Here is a 10318-nt window from a genome sequence, read left to right on the forward strand (position 1 = left end):
GTAATCTAATCAGTCAAACAGTCTGATGGCAATCGCTGGTTCGACTCAGACACAAAGTACAGTCAGAAAACAATATCCTACAAAGTTTAGTCAGTTGAGTTTGGGTAACAGAAATGAAGATTAAAATTGTACTTTGATATCGTGCATGAGCTCTGGAAGTTTTACAATGTTTCTGAAGTACTTGTGAAGTGCAAAACTGTAAGAAATCCACTCTCTACACAGCAAGCTCCCACAAACAGTGACATGGTAATGACCAATTAATTTCTTTTTAAAAACGCAGGGTGATTGAGGGATAAACATTATTCAGCTATCCAGGGATAATGCTCTGTTCTTCTTCAAAATCATGCAGTGGGATTTGTTTAACTCAAGCTGAAAGGACAGAGAGCAGCTCGCTTTAAGGCTTTATGTTAGACATCTGTGACAGTGCAGCACGCCTTCAGTGTCAGCCTTGATCTTTCTGCTCAAGGTTCTGGAGTGGGACTTGAACCCATAACGTCCTGCCTTCAAGACGAGAGTGCTGCCAGGCTGATTCACTTCCAGTTTATTGCTGCTTGTACAGAGCAGTTCATCTACTCTTCGTGAACTGTGAATATGTTGCACAAAGCCACTTCCACCTGAGCCCATGTCTGACTGCTCTTTCTACTTCGGTATTCACAATTTGAGACTGCTTTTGTTCTGGTCTGCCTCATCTATTTCTGAGGAGATTGCTTCTGTCTCGCAATACAAAAGCAGACTTTTCTCAGCAGCTGCCTCATTCCATCCCCACTTTCCTTGCTTTATGATTTTGATTTTTCTTTGATTTGATTTGATTGATGATTGTAACATGTACCTAGGTACAGTGAAAAGTTTAGCTTTGCGTGCAGTACAGGCAGATCATACCATATAAAGTGCATTAGGGCAATAGAACAGAGTGAGGAATACAATGTTACAGTTGCAGAGAAGGTGCACAGAGAGGGAGAGTTTTGGAAATGTGGGCATTTGTTGTCTATGCCAGTCCCTAATTTCCCATGAGAATGTGGTGGTGCCTTCCCGAACCACTGCTGTCCTTGGGGTATGCAAACACCATTAGGGAGGGAGTTCCAGGATCTTGACCCAGCAACAGTGAAGCAACAGCAATATATTTTGACAAGAATGGAAATGGTCATGGTTTTGGAAAGTGCTGTCTCAGGAACTTTGGTGAATTTCTGCTGCTCATGTTATAGATCATACACACTGCTGCTACTGAGTGCCAGTGGTTGAGAGAATGGACGTGATGCCAATTATGTTGGCTGTTTTGTCTTGCATGGAGTCAAGGTTCTTGAATATTGTTGGAGCAGCACTCATCCGGTCAGTGGGGAGTTTTCCATCACACTCCTGACCTGCGCTTTGTTAATGATGGACAGATTTTGAGGAGTCAGGAGATGTTATTTGCTGCAGTATTGCTAGCCTTTGACTCGTTATTATAGCCACTATACTTTTATAGCTGGTCCAGTTCAGTTATTGGGCGAAAGTGGGGATTACAGATGCTGGAGATCAGAGTCGGGAGTGTGGTGCTGGAAAAGCACAGCAGGTCAGGCAGCATCTGAGGAGCAGGAGAATTAAAGTTTTGGGAAAAAGCCCTTCATCAGGAATCAGCCCTTCGATTGATTCTGAAATGTTGATTTTCCTGCTCCTCAGATGCTGCCCTGACCTGCTGTGCTTTTCCAGCACCACATTCTCAGTTCAGTTATTGTTCTCCCCGTGACTGCGTGGGTTTCCTCCGGGTGCTCAGGTTTCCTCCCACAGTCCAAAGATATTCAGTTTAGGTGAATTGGCCATGCTAAATTGCTGATAGTGTTAGGTGCATTAGTTAGAGGGAAATGGGTCTGGGTGGGTTACTCTTCGGAGAGTCGGTGTGGAGTTGTTGGGCCAAAGGGCCTGTTTCCACACTGTAGGGAATCTAATCTAAAATCTAAAGTGGTAACTTCCAGAACGTTTGATTCAGCAATTTTAATGTCATTGAATGTTGGTTAGATTTTCTCACTGACCATTGCCTAGCACTTGCGTGGCGTAAATGTTTCTTGCTACTTGTGAGCCCAAACCCAAATATTGTCTTGCTGCATTTGGACATTGATGGTTTTAGTTTCTGAAGATGAAGCTGAAGAAGTTGAAGATTATTCAACCATTGGTGAGCAACTTCACATCTGAGATTATGATGGAGGGAAGGTTATTGATGAAGCAGCTGAAGATGGTTGAACTTAGGCCACTACCCTGAGGAAGTCCTGCAGAGATGTTCTGGAGCTGTCTTCCCATCTTCCTATGTGCTAGATATGACTCCAACCAACAGAGAGCTATCCTCCGAATTCCCATTGATTCCAGTTTTGCTATCCTTTCTCTCCATCCAGTTTTAATCCCCCAGTTCCCTGTTCTGGCCAGCAAATGTCCAAAACTATGCATCGATATTTACAGCCAACGTAAGTTCTGTGTTTCTTAAAGTTTTCATTCCTTTCCATGTTTCTGCTTCACAATAAATGGAGTTTGTGATCAGTGTTAACAAAAAATGTTTGGACATATGAGATCATTTCAATGAAGATTTACCAATTTGGAGACAGTTCCATACCTTCCTTCGGAAGAGCAACATCAATTGCCTCAATGTGGGAGGCATGGTCCTCTTTGTGCCCCCATTGAAACTCCACCACACTCTCAGGTCTATCATTCCAGATGCTAATCGCCCCCAGTATAGAAATAAAAGCACTTTTGCTTAGGTCAATGTTGGTTCTTTTGCATCATTTCAATGCTCTGTGTTGAGTTTTTGATTCGATCGGTTCGTTCCTAGCCCACAAGCATTAGCTTCTTACCTCAGGCCTTTGTCTGACAGCTATATTTGTAGATTTTTCAGGAATGTCTGTTTTACTTTCAACCACAACTTTAAGTTGCTGGCTAACCTCAGTCGATTACAACATTTGAAAGACATCTGGTTGGCTAAATGAATAGAAAGGGTTTAGAGGGAGATGGGCCAAGTGCTGGCAAATGGGACTAGATTAATTTAGGTTATCTGGTCAGCATGGACGAGTTGCACTGAAGGGTCTGTTTCCATGCTGTACATCTCTGTGACTCTATCCCCATATTCTCCATTGAGCCGTACAGCATACAAACAGACCCTTCGGCCCAATGTGTCCATGTTGACCAGGTTTTTAAAACTGAACTAGTTCCATTTTCCCATGTTTGGCCCATATCTCTCTAAACTTTTCTATCCATGTACCTGTCCAAATGTCTTTTAAATATTGTAATTGTAGCCACCTTGACCACTTCTCCAGGCAGTTTGTGCCATATATCCAAGATGGCGTGGAGTAAAGGTCCTGTGTCCGCTCTGACTGCTTTTCTTTTTAATTCTTTTCCTCTCTTTGTCTTTTTTTAAACTTGCTTACTTTGTCCTGAGTTTGGACAACATCAGCACAACAAGAGCCCATTCAGTGGACCTCGGGTGTGGCAGGCATCTGGAACTCACTGCCTGAGAGGTTATTAGAGACAGACACTCTCAGCGTATTTAAAAAGTCCCTGGATGCCTACTTACCAAAGGCATGAGCTGTAGGACTACAGACCTACTGAAGGAAGGTGAGAGGATGAAACTGAGTGGCCTTCAGTCAACCACCACAGCCATGATGGGCCAAATGGCCATCATGTCATCAATCTTGGACAATTTCTATAAACTGGTGAATACCTACTTTTTCCCACCCATTGCCACAATCATCTAACATCTGATGACATTAATCAGTTTTGTCTTGGTATTGAATACACTCCAGCCTTTCAATCAGTCAATGTGTAGACTCAGCTGCCTGTTGACTTGCAGCAAGGTAAACCACCAGTTTACCACCAAAAAGATCACCACCAGTTATCTACTTGAGGATGCACAGAAGTGTCATTCCACAGAATCTGTCCCATCAATCAGCAATTGAATTTCTACACACAGGCTGTATTTCCAAATTGGCATTTTAATATTTCAGGTGTTTTATCTCTGTGATGTGACCCTTGTCACAGCCAATTCCTGGCCAAAGGAAAAGAGGATTTCAAGAACAAATTATCTGAAATTTTAAACTAAATAACTCATCTTCTGGGATTGCATTAGTTTTGTCTGTTCCCTTTTGTCCCAGAGTTGATGGGGGAAATGTACTTGCTATCAAGGGAGTGCAACCAAAGTTCACCAGAGGGAATCCCAGAATGCCCGGGTGTCCTGTGAGGAGAGGTTGGGTGGGCTGTATTCACTGGAGGTTAGATGAATGAAAGCTGATCAGATGGAAGTGTTAAAAAATCTAACAGGACTGGACAGAACTGAATCCCTGCATGATGTTTCTCACGATAGACCATTTTGGACTGAGATGAAGAGTAATTTCTTCAGTCAGAAGCTGATGAATCTGTGGAATTCTCAATCACAAAACTTTGTGGAGGTCAAGTCACTGGATACATTTAAGAAGCTAACTGTAGGGGCATGGAGAGCATCAAGGAGTATGGAGAGAGAGCGACAGAATGGCATTGAGATAGAGAATCAGCCTTTTTCTTACCTGCTAGTCCCTCGTAGAGTCATAGAGATGTACAGCTCAGAAAGAGACCCTTCAGTCCAACTCATCCATGCTGTCCAGATATCCCCCAAAATTATTCTAGTCCCATTTGTCAGCATTTGGCTCATATTTCTCTAAACCCTTCCTATTCACATCTATACCATCCACATACCTTTTAAATGCTGAAATTGTACTAGCCTCCAACCACTTCTTCTGGCAGCTCATTCCATATATGCACCACCCTCTAAGTATAAACGTTGCCCCTGAGGTCCCTTTTAAAACTTTCCCCTCTCACCTTATACTTACGCCCTCTAGTTTTTGACTCCCCTCCCCTGGGAAAAGATCTTGACTATGCACCCTATCCATGCCCCTCATGATTTTATAAACTTCTATAAGGTCACACCTCAATCCGAAATTTCTCTTCAACCAGTTCTATAAAACCATTATCTCTTTTTTGATGCTCAGTGAGCTTTCCCTGGTAACTTTTCTATTAAATAAAACCCCTTCCATTCAGCTTTTCCTCTTACTCCTAGAGTTTAGTTGGTGTTCCCCAACCTTCCACAGTGACAATCTGCCTGGATGAGCGACCATTTCCATTTGTCATCTTAAAAGCATCCAGTAGGGTCTTCAGTGAAGGGCAGCCTCTACCATTTGAATGGAACCAAGTTGCCCAAGAGTTGCCAGAACGTGTTTGCATATGTGAATGGTTGTGCCCATGAGTGGGATTGTGTTAGGGTGTGGAATGCACTGCTTGGAATTGTGCGGAGGTAGGTTCAATTGAGGCATTGTTATGGACTAGGCCGGACCACTCAAAACATTCTTGAGCAGGCAACCCAGACCATAACTTTGCAATTTGTTTGGTAAGTGTACAACGAGAATGAGCCGGAGTAAGATAGCTAGGTTGACTACTAGGTTTTAAAACAGACAGAAATTTATTCATAAAATTATACAATGAAACACAAAGAGCAGAATAAAGAACCCCTACACAACTCAGTCTATCCAAACTAGATTTAGTTATGCTGTTCCGAATATACGCATTAGTTCAAATAAGTAAATCCCCTTAAAACCGTTAAAAATGGAACAGATGCTTGTAGGTTAAAGTTAGAAGGGCATAAAGAGAGAGAGAGTTTAGCAGCCTGTTTCCATACAGCTGAACTCCTAACTAGTTCTGGACTGAACTGCTCAGCTAGAGAGCGAACCACTCCCCTTTCATTATACAGGTCACTTCCAAAGCATGACCACTTTGGCCTGAAGTCTCATCTGTTTACATATAAATAAAAAGGCCTCTCAATATCCTTTAATCTCTGTACCAAACCAGTCTAATTAGAGCAAGGCCTGGGTTATTCTCCCACTGATAAAAACCAAGGACACATAATCATTGAGAAAAGGAACAGCTTTTAGTAAAAAGGGCACCAGCTTTGTGACAGCATTCATGAGGTCATTGATGATTATTTGGATAAAAATGGTGTATAGGGTTATGGGGGAAAGACAGAAAATTGTCACTAGGTAATAGAACCGGTGAGGGGATAATGGACTAAATGGCCTAACAATTTCATTATCTGCCATGGTGTTATAACAGAGGCAAGACTGAAGAGTCCTCTGACCGATGAAGCACAACAAAAAATCAAAACAGATTGCATCCTAATGATTCTGTGATTTCTTTTATGAGACATGAACAACACTGGCTGGACCAGCATTTATTGCCCGTCTTTAATTGCCCTTGAGAAGATGGTAGTGAGACACCACCTTCAACAGCTGCAGGATTCTATGGTTGTAAGAGGCGGAAGAAGGAAATTAAAACCTTACAACACAAGAAGAGATCAATTCAGTGAACGTCTGGCTTTTGACCCTGCTGTTAGGGTAAATACTTAAGTGACTCAAAAGTTGCAAGGCTCAACTTCTACAATCAGTTTTTATTTGTTCATTCATGGGATGGGCATTGCCAGCTACTCCAGCTTTTATTGCCGATCTCCAATTACCCAATGAGTCAACGATGTTGTTATGGGTCTGGAGTCACATGAAGGCCAGAGCAGATAAGGTTGGCAGTATCTTTCCTTCAACAATATCAGTGAACCAGGTGGGCTTTTCCTGACAATTGACAATGGTCATTATTAGACTCTGAATTCCAGATATGTATTGAATTGACATTTCACCATTTGGATGTAAGTTTGCTCACTGAGCTGGAAGGTTCATTTTTGGATGTTTTGTCACCATACTAGGTAACATCATCATTGAGCCTCCGGTGAAACACTGATGTTAGTGGCCCGCTCTCTATTTATCTGTTTAAGTGATGTCATTTCCAGTGGAATTCCTAGAAGCATGGCATTCCAAGGAGAACTGTATCAACAAAGACATCGACTTGGACCACATTTACCATCCTCTGAGAAGATGAACAGGAAATGACAGCACCACAAAAACTGGCATTATCACAGGAAATGACATCACCAACCCAAGTAAACCAGGTAAGTAGAAAGCTGATCACGAACACTAACACTTCACCAGAGGCTCACTGATGATGTTACCTAGTATGGTGACAAAACGTCTGAAACTGAACCTTCCAGCTCAGCGAGCAAACTTACATCCAGAAACTCAACTTGAGCCACGAATCTTTTTAAAATTTCACCATCTGCCATGGCAGAATTTGAACCTAACACATTATCTGAGTCCTGTTAGGGCATTACCTCCCTTTTGGGAGTAGCAGCATTGTAGTGAAGGCAGGATTGAAGAATCTCTGGACCCATGAAGCATGACAAATGCTGACTTTGACCCCAAACTCAACCAGGGAATCACTCAGAGAAGGGCTTATGCCCGAAACATCGATTCTCCTGTTCCTTTGATGCTGCCTGACCTGCTGCGCTTTTCCAGCAACACATTTTTAAGCAATCACTCAAAGACATTAACTTCCAACATACAAACATACATACACAAACTGAATAGACCTGTCAACACAAATTGTAATTCTCTGGGAGGGGGCCTGGGCTGCCTTTGTCATTGAACTATCTGACTGCAAGATTGCCAGAGCCAAGCTCTGCGGTGTTTTCTCTAGCAGTGATTGCACATTTACTCTGAAGGTGGGTTGCAACACCAGGAAGCCCTGTAAGATCGATTTCTTCTATTCTTGCCTAAGGACATGACTTTTAGAAGCTTGCACCTTGGAAGGAGACCATTTGATCCATTGCGTTTTTGTCAGCTCTTTGAAAGAGTTATCAAATTAAATCCCCTACTCTTCTCCTATAACTGTGCGTGGTTTTTCTTTACTATTTCTGGTGTATTTTCAATGTGCTTTGTGAAAGTTTCTATTGAATCTGCGTGGTCTCAGGCAGTGCATTCCAGACTATTAGAGCTCGCTGTCTGTAAGGTAAACATCTCCCCACCTCCCCTCTTCCACCAATTATCTTGCATTTGGCTCCTCGAGTTCCTGGTGCTTGTCATACTTTTGTTACTCAATCAAACCACCTTTTGAACCTCTCTATTAAACCTACCCCCGAAGCATGTTTGGTTCTCACCTCTGAGCCCACAGGTGAAGCTGGATGGCATCTGAAGCCAGAGATTTGAGCGCATAACCTGGGTTAACACACAGAATGCCATACCAAGGGGTAATTATTATAGTACCTGATAAATAGCAGCAGAAAGAAGATATTAATTCCTCTCAGCCTCTGTTGCAATTCAATGAGATCATTGCTGATGCATATCCTAACCAAATTCATCTGCCTCAGCTTTCTAACTCTCAATAGCATTGGCTAGAAAATAATCTTATCAATCTCAGATTTAAAAGTATCAATTAATCTGGAATTTGGAGCATCGTGTATCAGAGTGATCCACCATCTTTTGTGTGAAATAATATTTCCACACCTCTCTCCGTAATGACCTGTCTCCAGTTTTAAGCTTATGCCCCTAGATACTCCTACCAGCTAGAAAGTTATATCCACCCTGACAATTCCTCTCAATATCCTAAGAAATCCCTTTGATACACCATGGAATACAAGCCTAGGTGAGCGAAATCTCTCTATAAACTGGCCTGTAGAGCCTTCGTAATATTCTGACTTCCCAATCGATCACCTGGTACTTCCAGCATTGAATTCATAACAAGTGACTAATCGACATTTGTCAGAGGAATGTCATGATATGCCACCAAGAATACCCCACCCGAAAGCTCCAAACCCTCAAACAACAAAGGTCAGCAGCAATGAAACATAAGCACAAATAGAACTGAGTGTGTTTGAAATCCAAGGGCAGTTTCTTTGCCAGGAAATAGGGACGTGTTTGAGTCCCAGGTTCCCACCTTGCTACATGGGAATCTTAAATATTGAAGAATCAAAACATGTCTTGACATGACGATATGTAAACTTGTAATTATCCAATGCCTGCTCTGTCTTCAGCATTTCCAAAGTGTCTCACTAACAGTGAATTATTGTCAAAGTGTAGCCTTTGTAATCTCGGCCAATGCAGCAGTAATTGGGAATAACAAGGCCCACAAGCAGCAATGCAATGAATAATTGGCTAATTGTTTCAGTGTTGGTTTGGCAGTGTATCAGGAGAGTTCACTTACTTCTTTCAAACACCATCTGGGGTCCCATAGACCCACCTGATCGTGGAGTTGGAACCTTAGTTTTGTATTTCATTCAATAGGCTGGTACCTCTGACAACGTTGCAGTCCCTCAGACTTGTATTGATGTGGATTAACACCTCAAGTCTTAGAGGGGGACAAATGCCTGATGTTAAAACATAGCTTTAAACCATTAGAAGTTCTCTCATATTGGCAATGTTAAGGAAAACACTCATTTACTGCGTTGATCATTCTGTTGTCAATCGATTCCTGCCTCAAGTTGTCATTGATGAGCTGAAAATGTATTGCTGGAAAAGCGCAGCAGGTCAGGCAGCATCCAAGGAGCAGGAGAATCGACGTTTCGGGCATGAGCCCTTCTTCAGAAATGAGGAGAGTGTGTCAAGCAGGCTAAGATAAAAGGTAGGGAGGAGGGACTTGGGGGAGGGGCGTTGGAAATGCGATAGGTGGAAGGAGGTTAAGGTGAAGGTGATAGGCCGGAGTGGGGTGGGGGCGGAGAGGTCAGGAAGAAGATTGCAGGTTAGGAAGGTGATGCTGAGTTCGAAGGTTGGGACTGAGACAAGGTGGGGGGAGGGGAAATGAGGAAACAAGGTGGGGGGAGGAGAAATCTGAGTTCATCCCTTGTGGTTGGAGAGTTCCTAGGCGGAAGATGAGGCGCTGTTCCTCCAGCTGTCATGTTGTTATGGTCTGGCTATGGAGGAGTCCAAGGACCTGCATGTCCTTGGGGGAGTGGGAGGGGGAGTTGAAGTGTTGAGCCACGGGGTGGTTGGGTTGGTTGGTCCAGGTGTCCCAGAAGGGTTCTCTGAAATGTTCCGCAAGTAGGCGGTCTGTCTCCCCAATATAGAGGAGGCCACATCGGGTGCAGCGGATGCAGTAAATGATTTGTGTGGAGGTGCAGGTGGAATTTGTGGCGGATATGGAAGGGTCCTTTGGGGCCTTGGAGGGAAGTAAGGGGGGAGGTGTGGGCACAAGTTTTGCATTTCTTGCGGTTGCAGGGGAAGGTGCCGGGAGTGGAAGTTGGGTTGGTGGGGGGTGTGGACCTGACAAGGGAGTCAAGGAGGGAGTGGTCTTTTCGGAACGCTGATAGGAGAGGGTAGGGAAATATATCCCTGGTGGTAGGGTCCATTTGGAGGTTGTCATTGAGCCAGGGTTGTCATCTGAGTTGTTGATGTGGGATTATCAATTTGTTGACAGTACTGGAAATGTTTGAACAAGGAAAACATAAAGGACAGGACTGAGC

Source organism: Hemiscyllium ocellatum, chromosome 8 (genome assembly GCF_020745735.1).
Source record: "Hemiscyllium ocellatum isolate sHemOce1 chromosome 8, sHemOce1.pat.X.cur, whole genome shotgun sequence".
Taxonomy (NCBI): Eukaryota; Metazoa; Chordata; class Chondrichthyes; order Orectolobiformes; family Hemiscylliidae; genus Hemiscyllium; species Hemiscyllium ocellatum.